The sequence below is a fragment of the Panthera uncia genome, chromosome C2 (genome assembly GCF_023721935.1).
Source record: "Panthera uncia isolate 11264 chromosome C2, Puncia_PCG_1.0, whole genome shotgun sequence".
Lineage (NCBI taxonomy): Eukaryota > Metazoa > Chordata > Mammalia > Carnivora > Felidae > Panthera > Panthera uncia.
In genome coordinates, this window is record NC_064810.1 from 26,741,364 (window position 1) to 26,768,262 (window position 26,899).

At 35.3% G+C, this 26,899-nt stretch overlaps 1 long non-coding RNA gene across 1 annotated transcript in view; it reads left to right on the forward strand.

Annotated features, from left to right (window-relative positions):
- Window positions 1-589: 589 nt before the first annotated feature.
- Window positions 590-26,899, forward strand: part of LOC125920808 (uncharacterized) — a 46,416-nt gene continuing 20,106 nt past the window's right edge. The window contains exon 1 of the long non-coding RNA XR_007457207.1: window positions 590-750. This is a non-coding gene — a long non-coding RNA (uncharacterized LOC125920808). The remainder of the gene's footprint in view (window positions 751-26,899) is intronic.

Below are 26,899 nucleotides of genomic sequence, written 5' to 3' on the forward strand. Positions count from 1 at the left end.
AACCATAACAGAAAGGGCCAGGATGTCAACCTCCAAGCCACTACCCTGATTTTCCTCCTCCCCCAGACCCAAAAGTCTTCCTGTGGCCACAGCTCTCTCACTGGCCTTGACTCTAGGTCACACTGACTGACTGGCTTATGCTGGGCTGGAGGAATTGCACACAAATACTAAACAAGCACCTGAGAGAGGCATTCTCCCCCAGCATTAGTGGCTCCATGACTCCTGTACGCCCATTAATTACCAAGGGTTTAACCTGGACCTAAGAACTCAGGCTACCAGATTAGAGTATTTGCTCATTTACCAATAGTACAGATTGCTGAATCCAAATATCTGAAAGAATTCAGATAGACCCAAAGACCAAAAATATGAACATGTCACTGAAAATGCATGGCAGACTGTTGATAGGCTTGATATTTATTCCTTTTTTTTTTCTTCAGTAAGTACAGCATATTCCTTTTCTGCTCTGAAAATCTGTCACAAACTTGTGGCTTAAAACAACAAAGTTTGGGCAGGGCTGGTTCCTTTTGGAAGCTCCATGGGAGATTCCATGGCCTTCTAAGTTCTAGCATCTGAAGTCTACCTGCATTCTGTGGGTGTTCACCCCTTCCTCCATCTTCCGACACTTCACTTATACCAGCCATCTCCTTTGAACTAGCATCACTCTTTATGAGGACCCTGTGATTATGCTGAGCCCACCTAGAATCTCCTCTGGAGATTCTTAATCACACCAGCAAAAATCTCTTCTGTCAGGTAAAGTAGCAAATTTGTGTTGCAGGATTTTTTACCTCAATACCCAGGTGTCGTTGTCTCACTGCTTCAAAGAATGAAGAGGTGGACACAAAATGAGCAGCAGGCAAAAGTTTCTTAGGGTATAAGATTAGAAAGTAAGAATAGTCAGATAAGCTCTCTTTACAGAGAGGGGACATTTGAAAGGAAATGCCCACGAACTATAGGCAAGGGTCCTTGTTTTATAAGTGTTTGGTTAGCACCCTCATCCCTTCCCTCTTGTTCCTTCTCACACTCCACCCTTACTGGCTGGATAACTCTAGGTGCTGCATTGTCCATTCCTGATTGGCTCGACTCCATTGTGTGAGGAGTCAGATTGGTCATACTGTCCCTCATATAACAAGTTTTATGGTTTCCTTTTTTAGCTATGCATTGTGATTGTCAAATTCCTGAAGGAAACCTGAGGGGGAGTAGCTGGTGTTTACTACATTCTTAAGAGGGACCTTATGCCCAAAGGGGTTTGCTGTAGTCGGATACTCCCAGCATTGTTCCACAATATGTGTTTTTCTCCACCCAGAGACCTCAGGTACTAACCTTTCCCTTTCTGCCTACTGAATCCTATCTTCTCCTATAATATCTGTAGGTTGAGAAAATTAAGACATGAATATCTTTGAGGTTAGGAGACATTACTCTATCTACCACAGTAAAAGAGTCTTGATTTTCAGCCTCATACATGTCTAGATGGGATAAAAATCACATATCACAGTCTCCTTTGTAATTAGGTGTCACCGTGACTAAACTAATGAGATATAAGCTAAAGTGTTGTATGAAATTTGCAGGAAGTGTGCATAACAGAAAGTGGTATGCTCTGTTGCCTCCTTCCACCCTGTTGGTTGGGATGCAAATATAATGGTTGAAACATCAGTAGCCATCTTGGATCAAAGAGTTATGCCTTGACAATGGAATATATATATATATAGGAACAACACATATAGTGGAACAACAAGATGGAAGGAATTTGGGTCTCTTTTGGAATATCAAAACAAGCCTGAACTGGCTTCTTAAATGTGAGATATCTTGAATGTGAGAGAGAAATATATTTCTCTGATTATTTGGAGTTTTCTGTTATGTATAGCCATATTTAATGCTAAGTAATACAAATACATTTTTGCATTATACAGGTTAGTATTAAACTTTCATCTTTTAGAAAATTTATACACTGGCTCTATGTGTATAAAATATTTTTTGTAAGAGAGGGATTTTGTTATAATGACAGCTAATGTGTTTATATGCAAGGAACCAAAAGGAAGTCTGTAGATAAAATTGGATTTAGGAAGATTAAATATAAATTTATATCATTGGTTAATTTCCTTTTTACTACACTGAGTAAAGAAAAATCCTAACAAGTTTATAACTTCAAAGGATTGGTCTAAAGTCTAGCACCAACTATTGACCAAAACATAATGCCAATTTAGAAAGACACACTTATGGATCTTTGCAAAGGTCATCTGTGTCCTTGATAAGGACTGGCCTAATTCATTTTTTAAATTTGTGGGCTTAAAAATGAAGCTATGGCTTAAAAATTTGAAAAGAACAAGTATACCAGGAATGATATATTTTTATCTTCCCTTTACCTAGAAGGTTATTGAGTATATACTCTCTATAGCATTTTTCAGTCAATTTATGAGCTTAGAAAAAGAAAAATTCTACATTTGAACATGTCAACTTAGTAAACATGAATACCCAGATAGAATTTCTCAGACCAATTATTTCTGTATTTAGTTTACATACACACCAGTACACTGAAATGTGCATTGTCTCCAAATTAAATACAAGCACATAATGGAATCTTTTCTGCTACGTATTTATCCCATTTCTACTCATTCTAGTATTACTGAAGAGAGAACAGCTGGCTACCATCTTCTTAATGTTTGTTTTGTATAACTGCATGTAACAGACATATTTCATACATGTGAATACATGTATTTATAGTAATAGTATTTGTGAAAGACCTGCTTTTGCTTCTCTGTAAACAAATTCTTCAAATATTACATCTACATATGAATAAAATGTTAAAGGCAAATAGTACAGAATATAGTGTTTAGGAGGAAGTGTAATAAAATATCACAATTAACCAAGAGAAGCAAATTTAGAATCAAGATGACTAACAGCACAAGAAAAAAATCATTGCATGTCACAGATGGACTTGCCTCACTCCTAATACTTGACTTTTTTGCATCTACATAAATTATACCAGAGAAAGCAGAAATATAAAATGAATAATAATGGAGTATATACTAATAGCTTCCAACTTGGAAAGAAATGATCCTCTGGAAGCTTATCTAGAAGTGGATTGACTGCAATCAATTGATTGTTTTCCTTCCAACATTGTAGCATAAAAAATTTTAAGTTTTCAACAAAGTTGAAAGAATTTTACAATGCATAAGCATATCGTCCCTCACCTAGATTATCTTCTTCATGTTTACTATATTCCCTACATCAGATAACTCAAAATAATTAAATAATTACATTTTCATTCTGATGGTAGGCTGCTGTTCTAGGTCACATAAATTGAATTAAGCTTACAGCGTGGCAGTAATTTACATTAAGCTGTTTAACCTTCTCCAAGAGAGAGTTCCAGTGGTGCCTGTGCATTTGTGTAATAGAAAACTGGGAAGTGTAAGAAAGTAAAAAAGATCGGGCGCCTGGGTGGCTCAGTTGGTTGAGCATCCAACTTAGGCTCAGGTCATGATCTCACAGTTGTGTGTTCAAGCCCCTCCTCGGGCTTCAGATTCTTTGTGTCTCTCTCTCCGCCCCTCCCCCACTCACACTCTGTCTCTGTCTCTCAAAAATGAGTAAATGTTAAAAAAAATCAAAAAAAAGAAAGCAAAAGAGATGGACTAGCCACAATCATATGACCAAATGTAACCACTGTAAATACTTAAAATGACATTTTTATTTTGTTTTACATAAAACTCCTTTTTTTTATATAATAGTGATTATACTTGGTAATTTTCATAAGATTTACCTAACTTTCGCTGTCATATTTTCTTAAGAATTTTTTTTATGTTTTATTTATCTTTGAGAGACAGAGCACAAGTGGGGGAGGGGCAGAGAGGGAGACACAGAATCGGAAACAGGCTCCAGGCTCTGAGCTGTCAGCACAGATCCCAACACGGGCTTGAACTCAAAGACCACAAGATCTGAGCCAAAGTAGGATGTTTAACCAATTGAGCCACCCAGATGCCCCATGCTGTCATATTTTAAATGACAGCATATTGAAAGCATATTGAACACCAATAGCCTATTGAACGCTTGTCCCAAAATGTACTTAACCATTACTTAACCTTTCCCTTTTAATGTACCATTTGAGTGATTCTCATTTTGTGCTATCATAAAAATGCCGAAGTGAATTATTTTGTGCTTCAGTTTTTCTCCTTCATCTGTTTTTCCTTTGATTCAGAAGTGAAATTACTGTTTTGGTAGGAGAAAATAATATTTTTATTTACCCAGTTCATATTATGCATTAATAAATACTCCACCTTTTACACCCAGTTTTGGTATCAAAGGATGAAAAAAACAATAACATGTTCCTTTCTGATATTTAAGATATGTCTCATTCCCATTTCAACAAAAATAATCTATTTCATACTTCTTTACAGGGGAGGTCTAAAAATCCAAAAATATGTGTTTTGAGGTGTACAGTGAAAAAGAAAAGCTGGGGCGAGTATCTGTTGCTACAGATGGAGATTGAAAGATAGGAATATGACCACTCTCCACATTAGAGAGCCATCCATATATCACAAGAGATAAATTAAGCTAACCTGTACTCAACACTAATGCTGTACATCTCAATTTGACTTGGTGCTCATAAGCTATTAATATTCCATATTAAAATTATGGAAAATAAATACAGAAAAATTGAAAGTAATTTATGGTAGCTTTTAAGTTGATGCTTCAGTGTGAGAGTTGTGTTAAGAGTAAAAAAGAGGAGTGAATAAAAGAGCATAGGAAATAAATCATTAGCTGAGAAATACAGTCGTCCTCCTTTATCTATGGGGGATATTTCCCATGATCCCCAGCAGATGATTGAAGCCATAGACGGTACTAAACCAGATATATACCTTTATATCTATGGTAAAGTTTAATTTGTAATGAGGTGCAGGATGAGATGAACAACAATGATAAAATAGAACAATTATGACAATATACTATAATGAACATTAGGTGAATTTGGTCTCTCAAAATATTACGTGATACTATATTCACCCTCTTGTAATGATACGTAATGATATAATACCTACATGATGGGATGGAGTGAGGTGAATGACGTAGATATGGTGACACAGTATACACTATTCTTGACCTTCTGATCATGCGTCAGAAGGAGGCTCATCTGCTTCTGGACTTACTTGATTGGGTTAACTGAACAGAAACCCAAGAAAACAAAAGCTCAGGGAAGGCAGACTAGCGTAAAAGTGACAGGAAGTATTTGGCAGATTCAACACCAGAAGAAGCAATATATTAACAACTGAAGGCACTGAAACATCAAAACCTGTCTGTTACACATTGAATATCATTACACCATATGATCTTTGCCCTGGAATCTACAATTTTATGCCAGTGATTAAAAATCCTATTGTTTTCACAGGAGTTTCTTCAAACTCTTATTAATAAAAAGCATTCTGGTTCCTAAACACATTGATCTAATTCTGAGGTTCTAAAGCAACTTTTGAAAATCCTTTCAGTGACAACCATCAGAGAAATGGAAAGCATATTTTATATCTGGCTCAAAGGAAAAGGTCTCCCATTCAGTGTCACAAATGCAAGCTCAGTATAGAATACTGCATCATGAAATGTTACATTAAGGCCTGCTTATGTCTATCCCCAGCCCCAAGACACATGATTAGAACTCAACCATCACTACATTAAAAAAAAAAATTATATGAATATATCACATTGACGGCCTGTTCATTCCCTTCTCTGTGTGTGACATTTCCCCATTCTTAATGGAAATTCTCATTGATTAACTTAATCTTGTTACGCTTTTGGTAAGTAAATTAATATGCTTAGGATGTTAAATTGGAGAATCCCTGTTCATCTGCTTTAACTTCATATTTTCACCAGGTTGACAGATTAATTTCTAAGAAAAAACCATTAGCAATAGTCTCCTCCCTGCTATTAAACATGACATATAAAATGAAAATAATTTGAAACAGCTGGAGCAAGACTTTCCAGGATAATGCGTAAGGACTATGCCAAGTGAAACATGAATCCATATCATTATGTTGGGATAAGGTTTTCTATACAGTATGAAGTTCGACATAACTTTTAGAGAATTGTCACATATCACTAGAATGGAATGTACAACAATGGAAAGCAGTTGCAGGTCTCCACTGATCTTAGTCAACTGCAAAATAAAAAGAGAGAGAGAGAGACTAGAAACTTAGGAGAAGTGACTAAAAGGATAATAAAGAAATATTTGATACACTTTTAGTATAATTGCTTTTTGCTACAAATGGTTGCCATTTATCTAAAATCAATCAGATTTTAATTTTTATGTTTAGAAATCACTAAAAGCACACTACCTTAAGTTAAAGATTTATTAGAAATTCATTTCCTAATATATATTATTACCAACCAACTGGACTTTTTATTCTTTTTAATGTTTATTTATTTGTTTTGAGAGAGAGAGAGAGAGAGAGAGAGAGCGCACGCAAACCTGTGAGGGGCAGAGAGAGAGGGAGAGAGAGAATCCCCAGCAGGCTCCACATTCAGTGTGGAGCCCGATGTGGGGCTCCATCTCATGACTGTGAGAGCATGACCTGAGCTGAAATCAAGAGTTGGACACTTAACTGTCTAAGCCACCCAGGCGTTGCCAACTGGACTTTAAGAGGAAATGCTGAACTCTTAAATCTTAGAGTTGCTGAAAATAATAGTAAGGTATTTACAGACAAATTGACATGCTACTTAGGATTTGCTTATTTTAAATAATCGATGAGAATTTCCATAAAGAATGGGGAAATATAGTACCCAGAGAAGGGGATGAACAGCCCGTCAATGTGATATATTCCTAAAGGGAGGATTGAGTAGAGAAGGTCCAACTAGCTATGTGTTGATAGTTGTGGAAGCTGGGGGATGAGTACGTGAGGGTTTTCAGATCCCTCAATCTTACATATTTACCATCCACAAAATGGGTGTTCTTTTAAGGAAAGACCTCTATAGCATTTATTTAAACTACCTCTAGTGACAGCATATGTAAACATATGTTTGAGAGAGAAACAAAGAAAAGAATATTCAAAATGCTGAGATTACTTTGTTTCTCAATAAATGAGAAAGCACTTCTCAAGAAAATACTGAAGACAGGAAAGGAAAACTAAACAGATGTACGGGTCAACAAAAGGAACCTAGAGATGAACAGCGAAACTTTACAAGTTGTGAGAGCTTCAGGAATTCTCATTCTGGTTCCTTCTGAGCAAACTGCAACTAAGAATGGAACTCCACACGGTTGGTGGTTAGTTTGTTGATTAACAAAAAGTTGTTGTGTACATATTATGTGCCAACCACGATACTAGGTGCTGAGAATACCAAGCACAAAAGCTTGCCCTTTCATGAGAGAGACAGATATTCAAAAAATGATGACAATATAGATAGTAACTTGTGTAGCAGGATTATGAATAATACTATGGGAGGAGAGAGAACAACCTAATTCTTCATAGGTAAGACTGTAGCAGATTTATGAAAGAGCTGATAGAACACATGATGTCTTATTTCTAAAGTTATCTGTGTCAGAAACCATTGATTTGCGAAAAAAAATCCTATTCAAATTAGATTTTCAAAAAGATACACCATAAAGATACAGAGATACTGTATCTTAACAGAGAACTGCAGAAAATGGGAATAATTGCAGAAACTTCAGGAACCCAATTGCAGAAAATATGAAAAATATAGAAAAATAAACAATTATCAGACGGGAATGCTATGGCCGCATAACTTCTCATCTCCACACCTTTTCTGTACTCACTTCCATTTCTTTCTACAAACCAGCTTCTCTCCTCACTCATATGCTTTCATATGAACCATATCATGGCTACCCCGAAGTGAAAGGAAACCTGCATAATTGCAGCCCAGTTTCCTACAATTAATGGACTTAGCCCCTAGGATCTCATTTCAAAATGTCTGGAGAGGGAATTTCATGAGTCATATTGGCATCAAGTTCTCTCCTTCAAATAATCTGCTGTGGAACAAGGAGGTGAGACTATTGGAGCTAAGCCCTTTTACACTGTGGCTCAGGTGTAGTCTCTCAGAAAGGAGCCTTGTACTGGTAACTACTTCTTGGTGAAGGGTTGTTTCCACTACTTGCTCGATATGTGTGTTATGGAAATTAATACGACCCTAACTTAAAGCTCTCTGAAACTGCTAAAAAAGCGAGCTCTCTGGTAATATTATACTACACTATGTTAACATAAGCTTGTGTTTTGAAAAAAAAAATCAAACTATAAAAAACATAATTTAAGAAAGACAGAAAGTCCCTCATTTTGTTAAAAGGAGATTTGTTGATACTTTTTGATATATTACCAAAACAATACAGAGGTAACAAGAAAAACAGCATGAAGGTAGGAGTAAGGTTTAACTCATTTTAATGAAATTTCCCAACCTCAATTCCTTAGGGTTCATAAAGATTAGACAATAATTATATAAAGATACAAATGCCATGGTGCTATACTTCATCTTTCTTAAATCTAAAGATTATATGATATTGTATTCAGAAAGGACAATGTTTTTTAATACAGAAAAAGTCATTAGTTATGTTTATACCATATACAGATTTCAACAAAATAGATTTTGTAAGCAAGAAAGGATAAAAAAGTTAAAAATTATTCAGAGTCAAATGTGCTTCAATTTCTTTGCCAGGGACAGTTTGGTTAACATTTCTCTAATACTTCAGCATACAAAACATATATTCTTGAGTAGTTTGAGGCAATAATGTGACCATAAGAGGGGCTATGTGTGCAAGAAATAATGTCAGATCAACAGAGAAGGTATTAGGAAAAATCTTGTGATGGGGAAGAGATAACCCCAAAATGCCATCTTGCCCGTAGAATATGAGACTGAATTAAAGCAAAACAAAGTAAGTCAAAAGGGACACACACATACACACAAGTACCACCACCACCAATGAAATATTAGAGATAAACTATCATCTAGATGTATCAAATTACAGAGTTTTAGAAAGTTATCTAGGCCACTCATGAAAGGGAATTCTGATAAAAATAGAAATTTAAGAATTGGCTTACAAATAACCCTATACCAAAAATTAACTGAAAAGACCAAACAGAAGTTAGAGGAGAAAGAGAAATCTCTCCAGAAGTATTAAAATCACATGCCACAAACTTCAAGGGACTTTTTATCAGATATGCACAATTTGGATAATTATACTCCAAAGGACACAACAGATAGGGTGTTAGTCTGATCATGCTACTCTTAACTGGAAAGGAGAAACAGAAGTGGTGGGTGGTACACATGTTTTTGAACTCTGAGGTAGAATTAAGACAAATTAGCTACACTTTTGGTTACATGGCTGGTTGTAGTCTTTGTCAGCAGCTATAACAGAATAACACAGCCAGGTGGCTTATAAACAACAGAAATTTATTTCTCCCAGTTCTGGAGTCTGGGGAGTCCAAGATCAAGGTGTCAGTAGATTCAGCATCTGGTGAGGAGGGCCTGATTTCTAGTTGATTGATGACACTTTCTAGCTGTAACTTCATATGGCAGAAGGAGAAAGGATCTCTCTTGGGCCTCTTTTGCAGGGCACTAATCCCATTGATGATAGTTCTGCCCTGGTGACCCAATCACTCCCCAAAGACTTCACTTCTAAACACCATCACACTGGGGTCTTAGGTTCAACACATGGATATGATGGAGAGGACACACACATTCAGTCCATAGCATGGTTATAGTGGGAGGCATACTGTTTACAGCTATAAAGATGAAGACCTTACATGCGAGATGTATCCCAAAATGGAAAGGAAATTTTACATAGTGCTTTGATATTTCAATACAATTAAATATTTTAAGGGTCCTAAATACATAAGATGTGGGGGAAAAGGTCATAAAGTATCTGAGAAAAAGGGACAGCTAGGAAGAAGAATTTAATCGATAAAGAATCCATTCAAATCAATAAGAAAAAGACAAAACATCCCAATTAAAAGAGGGCAAAAGGCTTGAATGGGCACTGCACAAAAGAATATACTGAATATATTTCCTATATTGAAATATGCATTGGGGAAAAAATAAAACTGTAACAAGCCATTCTAAACACCAAAAGAATGGCTGTTTTGAAAGAGATCATTAGTGAGAATGTAGAGCAAGTGGAACTCTTATTAACTGTTGATGCTGTTATAAAGTGGCACAAACACTTTGGAAAGCTGTTTGACATTACCTGTCAAAGCTATATGTTCATACAACCATGACCCAGTGATTTTAGCTCTAGAAAAGTACTCATATGTGAAACAAGACATCTCAAACGTGTGCGTAGCTTTATTCTTACTGGTGTCAAACTTGAAACAACCCAAATGTCCATCAACAACAGAATGGATAAATAAATTCATACAAAAATACTAGATATCATTGGAAATAAACACACTCTTGCTGCATTCAAAAATCTCACAAATAAAATATTAAGCAAAGGTAGCTGGACACAGAAGAAGACATATTATGTGATGCCTTTCCATGAAGTTCAAAACAGACAAAACTAACCTATGGTGATAGAGATTAAGTGGGAGTCATTGGGTGGAGGTTCTACAGTTTTATATATTTACAAAAATTCATCTAGCTTACATACAACATTTGTAATCTAATATAATTATACTAAATTAGAATATTAAGAAAATGATTTAAGGAATTAAAACACTGGATGTGAACTAAAAATGACGATAGAAGTAGAAAAGTGCAGAATCAACATTACAGAAAATCAAATCCATTGACTCAAACCCTCCGCAATACAAGTGGAAACAAAAATGAAGAAAAACAAATATAGTCTATGAGAAAATAAGTATATGGAAGGCATATAAACATGATGCAATCTACAACTGTTAATTTTTTAATAACAAAGGAACTGAAAAAATAGTCAAATACATAATAGATAAAACCCTGACTAAGGTAAAAATGTGAATCTTCAGATTAAGAGAATTCACTGGGTGATAGGCAAAAATGACAAAATACAAAGGACCTAGAGAGTCTTTAAAGTCTTAAGTTACAAGGATAAGTGAAAGATTCTTCAAACTTCTGTTCATTAGCATGATTCATCAGAAGTCTACCTTCACCCGTACGTTTTTCTGGAAAATTGGCAGAAAAAAAAAAAAGACACTCACTGAGCACAAAAGTCAAACAAGTGCCAGACTTCCTCATGTATACTATTAGATGCTAAGATGTAGCTAAGACAGAAGAATGGCTGGAGATAATTGACAGAGCAAGTGGATTTGAGAACTCTATTGTCATTCCAGTTGACATTTGTTTAGCAAAGCAACAAAAAGATTGAAAATGCAGGAAATTAGAAACTATATATTAGAAACAATCTTCATCGTTTCCTTTCCATGAGAAAAAAACAACTAGCTGAGGAAATCTAAAAATAAATCCCAATATAGAACAATTTTAGAAGTTGACAGAAAAACTACCTATACTAATTTGCTATATAGAATTGTTACTTTGAATTTTAAGACCAGAGTCTAGGTGAATTAAAGCAGATCTTTAGTTTAAATTGTACATGGTCACCAACTTAGAACAGTTTGACTTATGATTTCTCAACTTTACAATGGTGTGAAAGCTATACACATTCAGGAGAAACCAGACCTCAGATTTTGATTTTGGATCTTTTCCTGGGCTAGCAATATGTGTTATGTTAGCATGATGCTGGGCGATGGCAATGAGCCACAGCTTCTAGGCAGCCGCGTGATCACAAGGGTAAACAACCGATCCACTTACAACCATTCTGTACTCATACAAACATTCTGTTTTTCACTTACAGTCCAGTATTCAACAAATCACATGAGGTATTCAACATTTTGTTATAAAATAAGCTTTGTGTTAGATGATTTTACCCAACTATAGGCTAATGTAAGTGTTCTGAGCACGTTTAAGGTAGGCTAGGCTAAGCTATGATTGGCAGGTTAGGTGTATTAAATGCATTTTTGACCTAACAGTATTTTCAACTTATGATGGGTTTATTGGGATATACATCCATTGTAAGTCAAGGAAGTTCTGTATGTTATCTGATATGTAATTTGAGAAAAACTTAACAGTTCAGTAGTATCAAATGGTAGAGGTAAGGTCAGGTGGGGGGGGCAGTGAGAGAAAACATAAGTTTGTTGTAATTGTATTTACAGGGTGCAGCTTCAGTTGATCAATTCCAGGGAATTTGATCTTCAAAATCTAAAGACACTGATGGTCGTCCTACAGATGCTTTGCAGCAGAAGATATAGTTTCCTGGGATGTCTATAGGATTTTGATTTGAGGATAACCTCTTGTTAATGGATTCTCCAGGCTCAGAGGATTTTTGAGATGACCTGGTCATAGAACTCTATGATTTATAGGAGAGTGGAAGTGATCATTTCCCCGTGGCCCTGTGCCTGCCCCATAGCCTCACTCCTTTTATCATCTACTCATGAAATATACTTCACAAAAGATATGGCTTATATCCTCTATCATATGTCTTACTTCTACCTCACTGTATGAGGCTTAAAACAAATATTTATAGGGGCAACCAAGCATTAAATTAATTTTTAAAGTAATAAACATGTAAAGCTGGTTATACAGTAAATGGCAACATTAAGATGATATACAATGTACTATAACATTCAATGTTCAATAACATTAAATGTGAAAATGACAATAAACACATGGGAGCCCAAATCTCAGAGCATATCAAAGTTTGAGATGTTGAGGGGAGGGGGAGCAGATAAGAGGAAACGCAAGTGTGTTAGCTATCTAAAGTTCCACAGAGGAAATTAACACTATTGGTTCTGAGAAGAACAGCAATCAAAAGGCTGTGTACTTTCCATTAATAAATGACACGGATAAACACAGATCTGCCACAAAAGTTTGTATTCCAGTTGTGGCTGGGCTACCTAGAAGACTAGCAGATTATTTCAATCTTCCCAATCCCATCTTGTGGGGAAACACCTATAAGACACTGAGGGAGCAATATTGAAGTCTCATAAATATTCACGAATCTGACATCGTTGGTGAGAAAATAGAGTCACTTTAACCAAAGTAAGAACTATTATTGCTCACAAGTCAATAGATCTATATAAACAGAATGGAAAATACTTGCTTGTGTCAACAACCCAGGTCAGGGAATGACAGGAACTATTTTCTGTCTCCTTTCCCCCACCAAAACATAAATATACAACTTATAAGCAGAAACAAACCAACAAACTACAACAACAAAACACTGAAGTCCAGGGGCACCTGGGTGCCTCAGTCGGTTAAGCGTCTGACTTCGGCTCAGGTCATGATCTCCCAGTTTGTGAGTTCGAATCCCACATCAGGATCACTACTGTCGGACTGTCAGTGGAGCCCACTTGGGATCCTCTGCCTCCCTCTCTATTCCCTTCCCCCCCCTTGCACTCTCCCCCAAATAAATAAATATTAGAAAACACAAACACTGAAGTCCAGACCAATTAATTTCAAAGAAAGTTTTCCCTAAGCTCCGCTGAAGTGAGCATCAACTTTCAAAAAAGTTCTTTTTTGAAATTTTCACAGTAAGCTAAAAAAGAACAAAGCACCAGGAGAATAAAATAATGGAGTTCTTGAGTCAAATGACCATTAGAGGATTCTCCTGTCTCCCAGAAAGTAGACTCAGTATTCCCGTTCTTCTACTCAGTCACTGGTTGGGAGCAGCTCTAGCAAACATACAATGGATTTTGCAAGACTAGGGCCCTTAGTCAATTACATTTCCCATCATTAAAAACCTGTGAATCCATGAATACCAAGCACTTAAGGCTTTTGCAAATAAACAAGTTGCATTAATAAAACTTTAGGATGGTATTTGCAAAAGCTTTTTCCATTAGGAAATTATTTTAAAATAAAAGTCTCTCTCTCTCTCTCTCCCTCTCTCTCTCTCTCTCACACACACACACACACACACACACTCACACTCACACTGACTCATGTATATTGTTCTGACACTTTATTGACCACTGAAAAATTAGTCCAGCCCCTGAGGACAAATTGAAAGAAGGTGGATTTCTCTCTATAACTTTACCATCCCTAAAAGGATTATACCAATAAAAATAGGTAGATTGCTTACCTTGCCCCAAAGTTATTTAAATCTGAAGGGAAAAAGGAACCTAATATTTTTTCTATATGTATTACATATGTTATCTCAGACCTCCTCATAACACTATTCTGATATATGTATAATTACCTCTATTTTCAGAAATGAGGAATTGGAACTTCAAAGATTTTTAAATTGGCTTAGCACAATCATTAGGTTTTGGAGTTAGGTCTGACAGCCTTTAAATTTATTCCACTGTACTCCCTTGCAATCTTCCAAACACTTTTAGACATAGAAGAAATAGACTTCAAATTAACAGGGAAGTGAAATTTTATTATGCAATATAGCTTATTTTTCTAAAAGACACACAAGAAGAAAAATTCAGATAAGCATTTTGCTGCAAACATCCTTAGAGACTATGAAAAGGAATTCATTGCATATACTATGAAAAGGAGAAAAGATGGAATATGATATTTGACAACCATCAACATATTATTTACCCCAGAATCCTTATTAACCTATGTAAGAAGAGAATGATAAAATCTTTACACTGTGCAAACATAAAGCTATTGAATATACCTCATTTGTTTATCCATTCATCTATGAATGTTTATTTAAGTTTTTAGCTACTATGAATACATTTATTATTAACAGAACATACAAGTCTTTATTGGACATATGTTTTATTTCTCTTTAATATCTACAAATGGAACTTATAAACTCTAACATACATATATACTTTTTAAATATTAGTTATTCTAATGGTTGTATAGTGCTATGTCATTGAGATTTTAATTTGCAATTCAATAATGATTAACAATATGGAACATATTTTTATGTATTTACTTGATGTTTATATATCTTCTGTTCAAATGTTTTTGGTTGAGTAGTCTATCTTATTATCTGTTTATAAGTTATAAAGTTTTTTTCAGTTTATTATATATTTTATTACGATGACACATACATACACAAAGAGATTGAACAAATGTATGTACAATGACTTGATGATAACTACCTAGAGTTAGGCCAACTTCACAAGTCAAGGACACAATCTTCCACATGACCGCTCTCACTTCATACACCAAGTGTAAGCTTGAGGGTTCCCAGGCCACTAGCACTTCTGACCAACAGGCTAAACACTGAGGGTTTTAGGATAGCACTATGCTTATTTTTATAGTTTTACTATAGCAAAAGGCATCCAAACAAGGACCAGCAAAAAGAAGAGACACATAGGGGAAGCCTGGAAATATTCTACCTGCACACACAAAAACTGAAGCTTTCTTCCCCATGGAATCAGGACGCATCTCTCCCCATGGAATCAGGATGCATCACCCTCCTTACACATTGATGAGTGACAATATGCATAGAATATCATTAACCGGAGATGCTCATATGAGCTTCAGTGCCCAGTTTTTACTGGGGTTACATTATATAGGCATGGTGATTGATAATTTGCTATGTAATTAAACTCAATCTCCAGCTCTCCCTCCCCTCCGTGGAGGTCAGGCTGGTATGATGTGGGCAAAGCCCCAACACTCTAATCACATGGTCCATTTTTCTGGAGTGTCTACCACTGTCTTGAGGCATTTTTTGAGCACAAACTACCTAGGGGCTCTCCACAAGTCATCTCATTAGCCTAAACTATTAGAACCCACCATGAATAACACAGAAACGCCTGTCACTCAGGAAATTCCATGGCTTTAGAGGCTACCTCTCAGGAACTGAGGACAAAAGCTAGTCAAATTCTTTATTATACAATGATGTGTAAAGCCCTTTACTTGGTACCCAGCAAATATTATTTTTGTTATTGTTGTTAACATTCATAAAATACTAATTTGACAGAGTTGAGAACAGGTCTATGATTTATCTTCTAGTCTCAGGCACAGCTAAGGATTTAACCTTTCTTAAAATTCTCCTTACACATTAACTCAAGGAATCATAGGAGCATACTGGACCCAATATTAATCAGAACACCTCTAAGGTTACTATTTTCCAGACCATACACTTGCACTTCATTGTTGAGTTTGTTTATTGAGTAACAACTAACATTATTGAGATTCTGCTACACTGGGAAAATGGGAGCCAACCATATACCTCTTCAAGATATAAAAGCTGAAAGGGTCCACAGAGTTTATGGCTTCTCTGAATTGAAGTGTTTTAAACTTGACTTATCTTGTCTCTTGGGACCACATTCATCTAATTAATAAAGTAAGCATATCAGAAGACATACTTAGGAAATTCAAGACCTCTGATTTGTTGTTGCATTCATGCAGCATGGACCTGCGACATACCCCATCTTGAAGCTAAGTAAACTTAGCCCTGGTTGAAACATATTTTGACTTGTGAATTTGAGAATCAATCAGAACTCGAGAGCAAAGCTTCTGTTCAAGGGGAGTGCACATTACATTAATTTTCTGTGAATCACGGAGAGCCCACATTGTCATAAATGTGAAAATTTTACAGAAATCCTAGAAAAGCAAATTCAACTGTGTGATAATACTTTTAATGACGAGAAACCATCATAAAGGGGCTTAAACATGAAAAGAAATTTATTAGCCCACATAAATCAAAAGTCTGGAAGTATTATAAACTTCAGGTGGAAAACCATCTGGGAATTCCATCTGGTTCTCCATTCTCTAATCTTAATTCCTTCTTCATGTGCTTTCTGGCTTTGTCATGGGTATGAAATAGGTGTCATTGTTCCCAATGCTGAGGGGAGACCCTTGGTTCCTAGACCTGTTTTGAAAGTATAAGCAGAACTATAGTTGTATTAGTTGCATTATTAAATCAGCTTCACGTGCTGCTTTGTTCCCTACTTACTTATGTTTCATGCACCTTTTAACCTCATGCACAATCGATCATTAACTTTGTTTTTTTACTCCTACTCCCTGTTTACCCACTGACAGTAGAAACTTAATAAGGACAGGAAAGGAACATTTGTCTTGATGTATCTGATTGTACTAGGTCCCAAATAGTGCCTCATTGTCTGGAAGAATGTTTACTTCCATATTTTTCAAGCACCCCCCAACCCTTAAAGATTTCAAGAAACCTCTTACCCTCTTCTCATGTATATAAGCTTACCCTAGGCTCAACAGAGCCAATGAAGCTTTGGGAATGATCCCCCGCCTTCTTGTTGGGCTGCCCTTCTAATAAGGGCTTTGCTTCAAAACTGGTGTCTCAGACATTGGCTTACTGTGCATTAGGTGCACAGACAAGTTTGAGTTATGGTAACAGTATGGCACCTTCTTATGAAACCAACCAGAAAGAGTCAACATCTCAACTAAAAATATCAAGTGAAATTCATAGCTTCATTCTATAGACGCTTATGTGCTGCCCAACCCTTAACCATCACCATAGTTAAAGGAGTGCTGTGTACTAATGGCTTAGGTTCACACCCCATGTTCACTGCTAAAGCAAACAATGCAGGATGGGAGATAAGGTTACACTGGTTGGGTTTAGTTTTATTTGTTTGTTTGTCTCAAGGGTGGGGAGAATAGATATATACAGCAGCTCTTTCTTTCCTTCTCAAGTTCAGAAACAGAAAATAAACCATAAGGATAGACACATGGAGACCAACATTTCAGCCCTTTTGCTTATAGACTGAATAGAAAATATGGCTTAGATGAGGGCCCAATTGGTTTGCTCACATTTCATAGGTCTCTGGCAATGTTTATATAGGCAAATCCTATACTACTAAGCTTATCCATGCTGCCTTGCTGAGGAGGAGAAAATCTAACAAGAGAGAAAAGAGTTGAGTTGAGAACATGAGATTTCTTCCTTCTATCCATAATCAGCTATCAATCTTTGTCCATAGGAAGGTTGAGTGAGGAATACGGAGTGTTAGTCCATCCAAAATCTCTCCAAATAGAAAAATGAAGCCAAAAACCAGAAGATTCTTCACCCCCCACCCCATCAATGATGATGAGTAGCTTGAGTCATTAAGAATCTACTCTTTCAAAACCACACAGATGGTAAATCTGAAGTCTTGTTAACGATGGGTAAAGTCCCTGATGGCAGGGAGTTAATTGGCTCTGTCTACTACAGACAGTATATACACATATCGTGACAGAGACTTCCTGAAAAACATGGCAGACACATTTCTCTCTGTTCTCTCCCCAAACCTAACTAAAATGGAACTTACATAGTTAAAAAAAAATAAAGGCATTAACACACAAGACCAAGAAAATTGTCAAGGAAATAAAAGCACTCTAGTGAAGTCAATAAAAAAATGGAAGGCATACGGATGGAGTAATAGTAACAGAAAGCTAAGTAACTTCTTGGAGAGATGCCAGGACAAATAAGCCAAATCACATCCTAAAATTCTAGAAAGTCTCAGGAATGAAGACACCCATTATCTCCAGAGAAAGGGGACTAGGGAGGTGGGGATAACCCATAAAACAGGAAGATAGGTAGAGAGCCTGAAACAAAAGTATTAGAACCAGAGATGCCCCTTTTGAGTCTGGGCAATGACATGATCTCTCACCATCACTGATGTGCTGATTTCTAGAGAAGCTGCCCCATAGAGAAAAGAAACAGCTAATAACAAGGACAAGATGTTATACTGTCAAAGGTGGGATGAGTGAAAGTCTGCATCCTGAATTATGAGAATACCCCTCCAAACCCTATCGATACCCTGACAACTACCTCAAACAGAAGACTGCTAGGAAAACTGACCAGTCCATAGGGACTGTTGGGCATCCCTTTCTAATCACCCTGCAGTAGAAACAAGAGGTCTGTAAGCCTTGCCAGAGGAGACTGAGCTTCCCATAAGCATTTTGGTAAACTCTTAGATATAACTAGATTGCCTAAGCCATAAATATTTGAGTAAAGACTCTATTATTGAAGCTATTTTTCCTTCAGCTTCTTTTCAGATTTAAAAACAAACCGGCATGAGATTTAGTAGAATGGTAGAATAATTTATCAAGTTCTACAAAATTTAGCTCAGAATGTCCATAATTTTTCAGTAGAAGGATATCACAATCACAATTTAAGAAATATGTGCAAAAATATAATAATTTCCATGAATGCCCTTAAGAATACATTGCTCAAGTTCAACATTTATTTACAAATAAAAACCAGTGAAAATGGAAATAAAATTCTGGTTACTTGTCATGATAAAGAATGTCTGTACTAAAGCAACTACCACTATAGACTGAAAGGAAATGTACATACCTATGAGAAAGGAAGAGACATATCATTATCAAGAAATTAAACTATAACATGTAGTCAAATATAAGAATGAGACAGGATAGTACTCAACAGCATTCCTAAATAACCAAGTAGGATAGTAAAAAAAATAAAAATGTATCTCATCACAATATTAACTAAAATTATAATTGTAATTTAAAATTCTAAAGGAGAAATACACATGACATACTGCAAACACTAAAAAGTTTCTATTGGAACAAAATTATACTTGACTAAATGCAAAGATATAACATGTTTCTGGATGGAAAGAGACAGTTATATATAATATTGGTCATTTTTTATTGTTTTAATTTGTAATGTTTATTTATTTTTGAGAGACAGAGCATGAGCAGGGGAGGAGAAGAGAGAGAGGGAGACGTAGAATCCAAAGCAGGCTCTAGGCTCCAGGCTCTGAGCTGTCACACAGAGCCTGATATGGGGCTTGAACCCATCAATGGCAAGATCATGACCTGAGGCAAAGTTGGACGCTTAACTGACTGAGCCACCCAGGCGTCCTTAATATTGGTCATTTCTAAAATAACATAAATGTTTAAAAATAAATAAAATAAATGTTTAATAAAAACTTAATCAAAATCATAAACTCCTTCTTGGACATGGCATTCCAATGACAAATTTTACTTTGAAGATTAATTAGTAAAGAATATTTCAGAATAGCCTCAAAAGAAAAATGATGGGAGACTAGATTTACAATATTAAAATATATGCTAAATAATCAATAACTGAAATAGTCTGGTATAAAAATCAACACTTTATATAGAAAGGTTGGGAAAACTAAATACTAATCCATATATCAAAACAGAAGAAAGTGTTTTTAATTAAAATATGCTTAGATAATTTTGCAAGTTTGAGAAAAAGTTCTATTCAGAAAAATAATAACCCATTACAAAAATAATAATCCTTCCCTAAATACACTCTAAAACACTATATACCATTATACAAAACATTAAGAATATCCAGGATGCCCCAAATAGACTAAAACTGGCCACTTAGCCTATGGTGGAACAATGTGAAGGGTGGTCAATAACTTTTGGACTATTTAAGATAAAAGGTAGTTCTTCCCAAAAGAAATAAAACTAAATAAAAATTTGAAATTTCTGAATTATAGCCCTTAAATAAAAATCCAGAAAGGCTAAAATGAAAGTCTAGAGCAAATGTAATAGGAAACAATTAAAATTAGGTATAATTATTGTTTTAAAATTAAACTGAGCAAGGGGCTCCTGAGTGGCTCAGTAGATTGTTTCTGACTTTCGCTCAAGTCATGATCTCACAGCTCGCCCATGAGTTCAAGCTCCACATCGGGCTCTGGGCTGACAGCTCAGAGCCTGGAGCCTGCTTCAGATTCTGTCTCTGTCTCTCTCTGCCCCTTGCCTGCTCACGCACTTCCTCCCTCTCTCTATCGTATATAAATAGACATTTAAAAAAAGATGAAAAATAAAATATAAACTGAGCATGCAAAGGGCAAAGTCATGAACAAACAATTTACAAAATAAATACAATTTTAGTAAATAAGCATCAAAATGTTTAACTTTGATTGCATCTCAAGTGCAAACTATAGATTCAGTGATATAATTGTGTACTATATTAGTAAAATTAAATTAAATGATGCATATTTTGACAGAAAATATCTTAAAATTATCCCAACCTGGAAAAGGTAAACATGTCCCCTTGCAAGGATGATACAGAAACCCACGAAGCATTTCATTTTTAAAATAGACACTAAGAATAGAGAACACAAGTCTCAGTTCATTCAAAAAAATGCTAAAATCACAATGAAATAATTCACCAAAACACAAAGTAATTTGATATTTACTGTAACTATGAAAAAAATTCCATTAATTCAGATCAATGCAGCAAATATTTACCATTAATTTGGTACATGTTAGGCATTTTTCTAGAAAATTAGGAGTTGAGAAGTAAATACACAGCCCCAATTTTTTTCCAGAAGCTTATGATCTGCTGAGTCTGAAAGGGGTACAGTAAAAAAGAAATAAATAAGCTTTAATGTAATACATTTTGTTGGAGAACAACAATACTAATATATAATGTATTGTGAGATACGAACTGTTTAAAACATTTTTTTGAAAAATGTTTGGCATTTCATATAATGAACCATAAACAGAACCTTTTATTTAGTAATTCTGTGTCTGGAAATTGTATCTAGGGAAATACATTCAAAAGGAGGAAAAATCATAATAAATTAATACCTTTATTGCAAGGTCATTTAGATGGTAAGAAACTAGAGAGGGTTTCTTAGAAAACTAGTTACATTTAATAATAATTATGAAGATTACAGCAACCAAGAGGAAATTTTAAGACCTATGTAGGGAATACTTGAGATACATAATTTTAGTATCTGTTAAATACATTTTAAGAGTAAATTTGGGAAAAATCTAGAAGGAAATAACATAGTAGAACCGTATGTGCTCAGAAAAGAAGTGATTTTCATTTATACTCAACATTTTTTAGCTTGCCATAAATATAAACTTCCCCTGGACAAACATTCTCTAGAGCTATTTCATATGTTGGATTCTTTAATAATTAAAGAATTAATTTGTTAATACAAATTTTAGGATCCTAGAGTCCCACTTTTCTATTCCCGGGGGAAATTATGTCTTAACTTGCTACCCAGTTAACTGCTGGAGAACTGAGTGGCCGAGAAGATGGTTAATAGAAGGGAAGCCTCCAAGGATTTGGCCAACCCCTCCACCTCCAACTTAGTCCCTTGAAACTTGCCTCTCAATGCCTTCAAAACTGGACTTGGATTGGAAGGCTGAACTTCATCCAAGATTTAAAAAAATCAAAGGCAACATAGTCTTGCCCAACAGTGTGGAAAAAGAGGGAGTGGAAAACCATGTTCAATGTTGTGTATACAGAAGGAGGAAAAGCATAAAAATTCTACATATATTCACAATGTGTTCCTTCAAAAATTTACTGTGAAAAACCTGAGCACCAAACCATAGCACTGACTGCCCTACGCCCAGAAACCGTCTCCCAGCCTTTTGACTAGCTAATTCCAAGAGTGGATACAGTCCTTTTTCTTGACATCTAGCCCTCACCTCCATAGCACAGCCAAATGAAACCCAAAGACACTTCAATAGTTCATAGTATACTCACAAAGTCCTAGGTGTTTGTCCTTTAGTAACCTGCATTAGGCACATTTAGTACAATCTCAATTTCTCTCTCAGGATAACCATTTTTTTCTACTTTCTCAAAGAAATGACTGATATTAAAATTTAACTCAATTTACATTACTTAAACAAGCATTTCATACCCTGCTTGCAGATTTAAATGATCTTCCATTTCTCTAAGGGCAAGGAGTAAGAGATTACTTAACTTTGTGTAATTAAAAGTCCATCTTTTTGTCATTTTAAGTCACATAGTCTTAGAACACAAAGAGAATCAACTTCATGACAAGGGATGGCATTTGGGTTTTGATGGGTTGGAAATAGAAAACATGACTCCAGAATGCGTTGACTGGAGGAAAAGGACTTAGAGGCTTTATTCTGTTTTGTTGATTCAAGGAACTATACTTGGTTTAGAGTGATTTGGGGTTTCATGTGCCTGAAGTAATAAAGCAGAGAGTCAGGTTGGTAGCTGGCCACAGAAAAGTAAAGGCACTACATAGGAGCCTACATCACTTGCATTGTGTGACAGGTGGCCACTCCCAACTCCCTCTTCATTTGTACACCCAGAGTGCAGGGCCGGGCCTGGTAGGTCTGGAGGCATACCAGCAACTGAGCCAGAACGGATCAGGAAGTCAGCCTGTGCCAGTCAGTATATGACATTCCCTGAACCACAGAGACCAGGTTTAGAATATGCATATGACTCAGTCTGGATCAAGATGCCAGCTATGATTGTTTCCTAAAGAGGGAATGAAGTTTTCTCACTCTCAAAAGAAAAGTACTGGAAGATACTCTCTCTTTTGCTGTCAGGTCCTGAGGATGTCCAAACAGGATCGCTTCAACCAGTTTGCCACCAGTTGGGAACACTATGGCCAAAGGACAGAATCCATATAGAGAAGAGAAAAACCAAAAGGGTTAGAGAGAAATAGGTGGAGACACTGGCTGAAAGTTGCCCCAAATCTCTTCCTGTTTCTGGGCTTCCATGTACAGGAGCCAATGAGCACAGTTGTACTTAAAATACAAAACAACTTGTGTGTTGTGATATATATGTACATATAAGCCAACATAAAATAAATTATTTACATATATGTACTTATATATATTGAAGCTGCTGATTAAGTGAGATATGTTATAAATATAACTCACAATATCATTCTAATAACTCATAAAATCGTTCTAATAACTTCCAAATTGCTTGATTTTTAGAAATTGGATCCCTAATATGGCTGCCTTTAGCTAAATGATGGCTCTATTTGAGTCATAATTTGACTTAAGAAACTTTATCAGACTTCCCCATAAATTTTTCATTACTATGTGACATAGTCCAAATAGAGAAATGTTATTCATTATATTGAATCCTCTCTGTCTCTGCTAAATTAACAAAAGTTATATGCAAAATATTTCTAGCTTATAATACTTTGTGATTTTTATATGTTAACTTTGTCTATTACTAATTCATGAAAATTATTTAAATATAACATTTACTGAATCTAATGTTACTGATGTTTATTAATCATTAATCCATAAACAAACTTAGTATTATTTGAAAAAGAGCTAAGACTCAATAAATTGAAAGTACTCAGAAGTGTATGTAATATATTTTTTTAATTTTTTTAATGTTTATTTATTTTTGAGAGAGAGACAGACAGAGAGACAGAGTGTGGTGGGGGAGGGGCAGAGAGAGAGGAAGACACAGAATCTGAAGCAGGCTCCAGGCTCCAAACTGTCAATACAGAGCCCAATGCAGGGCCCAAAATCATGAACCATGAGATCATGACCTGAACCAAAGTCAGACCCTCAACTGACTGAGCCACACAGTGCCCCAAGAAGTGTATTTAATATTTTGCATGTGATATCAATTTTATATGATTTATCAGTGAATATAATAGCTTTTTCATTGGAATTACTTTGCTTCAAATGTTATAATATGTGCCTTTATCTCTATATCTTGTTCTTTTTCCCAATTTTATTTAGTTTTATAGATTTAATAATTTTTAAAAATAATTTTAGAGATAGAACGCACAAGTGGGGAGAGGGGAAGAGGGAGAGAAAGAATCTCAGTGCAGAGCCCGATGTGGGCCTCTATCCCACCACCTTGGGATTATGACCTGGGCAGAAATCAAGAGTTTGAGGTTCAACCGACTGAGCCACCCAGGTGCCCTGATAGATTTAATCATTTTTATCATGCATTCAATTACTCTGCCAGCTTTAATAAACCAAATTTTAATATAAAGCTAAACAAAATAGTGAAAGCTGTAAGACTATTGTAATTCAAACCTGAATCTCTAAAAAATTAAGTCCATTTTCCAAGTTTTTAATTATTCCTATTTCAAGTTTTTCTGGTAGTGAATAAACAACACTTAAATTTTCCAAGCCACATTTGTTCTAGTGATACCAGCTGCCCATAGAAATGCAAATACTTTCAATTTTCATTATGTGAATTCCTAGTAAGTCACTCAATTCTAATGTTCATCTAACATATGATAAGTATAAACCTCAGCAAGAAAGAAATTTAATGATTTGTGTTATTTACATCTTCTAGTGCCTTATCCAGAAATAATTAAATGTGATAATGTAGTGCCAAGTTGAAACATCCAGAAACTTTTATCAAAATCTGTCTTAAATTCCACACTCTCTCTTTCGTATTATATTATACAACTATGGAAAAATGTATCATAAGATTTTCATGCAGATATTCCTCATTTAATTTTTTTGATGACCAACAAAAAAGCTGATGGATTATTTTATAGAATATTCCTTCTAGTTTCATGATTAATGAAAATTATAAAATTGTCCTCAGCATTGAATTTTATGTTTAAGTTAATTATCAATCCCTTTTTTGTAAAACAATTGAAAAATTATCCAGGAAAATCAAAATTCTACTACCTTATGTAGATTTTTCCAAAAAAGTGACAAAGTTCCAAAAATGTTTCCAGAAATGATTATATCTTTCCCTAAATGCAGAGCCATAAATCTAGGTTATGAGAATATATATAATATATATGTATATATATACATTATATATATTAGTATTATTTTATGAAATAATGCTAATTAGTATTTTATATCTAGAAATGCTTGAATATTTCTAATATAAATTAAAGTTTCTAAATTTTTTTTGCTTCATTGATATTCTTTCAAAAAATATTTTTGGAAGTTCATATTAGTTCAAATCACTTATTATATAATAGTGATTGATGTGATATTATGTAAACTGTACTGATGACTGATTGATCATTTTCCCTCGATGATGCTTGCAAATTTTCTTTATTTGAACCATGAGCTTTAATGGAACGTGATTAACATTCTGATGAAATACATGCGCTTAGCCCTTTCAACTTTATTGACAGAAAATTTAGCATTTTTTCAATACTAAAGCAATGAAAAGCTACTTATAAATTTTGTTAATATAATCAAGTTGTTTTTCATTCAAGAAATACAAATGATTTATTTTGTATTAATTCTTGCATGCTATCAAAATGCGTTCCAGACATTTCTGATTTTTGTCCAGCATCAGAAGATAGTCCAGGAAGCAGTTTATTATTTTATTTCATAAAATCTTTGTGCTCCCACAGATTCTAAAGATTCATATTTGTAACACAGGCCTCTGCTGCTATACAAACTCTCACTATCCCAATAGATTCCTATAGTAAGAGATACATGTATTTCACTGCAATAATGCTTAATTAAAGAGCAATGACAAAATGCTGATTCTTCTAAAACGCAGAACACGTTTTAGATAATGCATATACTATGACACAGATACCCACAGTAGGTACAACTGGAAATGTTTTGGAGAGGACTAGTTTATCAATAGATACTGTGACATCAATAGATACTATGACATATCCTATAGCAACTAAGTTAATGAATTTATTATAGTTTGATTTTATCAATGGACTCACTAATTTACCACTTTCTGTATCTGTGTATTTTTTTCCATGTAACTTTGTAATGCCACCCTACCCTGCCTCTGGGCTCCAAGTGATTTGCTTGGGCCAATGTGGTATTAGTAAGTGTGATGCAAATAGAGACTTGAAAGCATGTGTATGGCTATCTTGCTCCTCTGTCTTTACCATGAGAACATACCTGAGCTGACCTTCTGGAAGATGACACCTGTGTGGAACAGAGCTGAGTCACTCTATCCAGGCGAGGGCCATCATGAGAGATAGGAGGAAGGCCAGGCAAGATCAGAAAGACTCCTAGCTGACATGGAGCTGACAGCAGCTATCTGAACAAATCCAGCAGAGATCATCTGAGCTCAGATGAAATCATCTGAATCCTGCAAAAATCATAAGTTAAAATTTTTTATTGTTGTATGCTACTAAGATAGCAGATGGCCATAGAAAGCAGGTATAAGTTTTATCTACAAATTTCTTTTTATTAATTAATTTTACTACTTATAGCCATTACTATTATGGTCTTTAGCAATCACGGAGAAAGCATTTTGAGTCTTAAAAAACTAGTATAGCTATTCTAGAATGAATTGGCTAAACATCAGCCCAACTAATGAGTCTTAGAATGTAGTGCTGCTTGAATGGGTTTTCTGTAATCTACAGCCAAAAAC